Source organism: Sinocyclocheilus anshuiensis, unplaced genomic scaffold (genome assembly GCF_001515605.1).
Source record: "Sinocyclocheilus anshuiensis isolate Anshui unplaced genomic scaffold, SAMN03320099.WGS_v1.1 scaffold332, whole genome shotgun sequence".
Classification (NCBI taxonomy): domain Eukaryota; kingdom Metazoa; phylum Chordata; class Actinopteri; order Cypriniformes; family Cyprinidae; genus Sinocyclocheilus; species Sinocyclocheilus anshuiensis.
In genome coordinates, this window is record NW_015554181.1 from 1,526,064 (window position 1) to 1,526,766 (window position 703).

General features: G+C 39.7%; 1 pseudogene; it reads left to right on the forward strand.

Moving 5' to 3' along the window:
- The window catches only part of LOC107671005 (SRR1-like protein), a 3,815-nt pseudogene that overhangs the window by 2,244 nt on the left and 868 nt on the right, over positions 1-703 (forward strand).

Genomic DNA, 703 nt, shown 5'->3' on the forward strand with positions numbered 1-703 from the left:
CACTAGAGGCGGTTTAGCCAATCACAACACACTGGGCTAGCTAACCAATCAGAGCCCATCGCTTATTTCTGAGGGTGGGGCTTCATAAAAACAGGAAAAGATCAGCCCGTTTCTCAGAGAAGGGACAGAGCGGTGTGGAATAAAGGTAAATTACGTGAAAAATAATGTGTTTTTTTAAAAACGAAGCGTTAGACTGCACCCCATAAACACAATCAAGCCTAGAAAAAGACCAGTGAACCACCCCTTTAAGCATTCTTTTCATAATAGGAGGGAAAGCGAGCGGTTTATCAACCCACCCTGTTTTACCTGATGCATTGTGGGAAGGCTCTGTATAACAACCTGCTGTGGAGAAAATGGACGCCTCAGACGTTGCCAAAAATGATTATAATTGGCAACAGTTTTCATGGCATTCAAGAGTGGTGGGCTTCTGGTGTTATACAACACATTATTATTATTTATTTATATTATCAATTAGTTAATAAAAATGAATAAAAAATACCAGACATATTTTTAAAAATGACAAAAACACAACACAATTGCTTAAACTTTCAGATTAAAATGGAAACTGGCGCCGATAGCCTCGTGGTTAGTGCACTGACATAACAGCGACCCGAGTTCAAATCCCATCCTGCTCCCCATCCAGTGCTTTCCTGTCTCATCTCTACTGTCCTGTCTGAATAAAAGCATAAAATATAACTGTAAA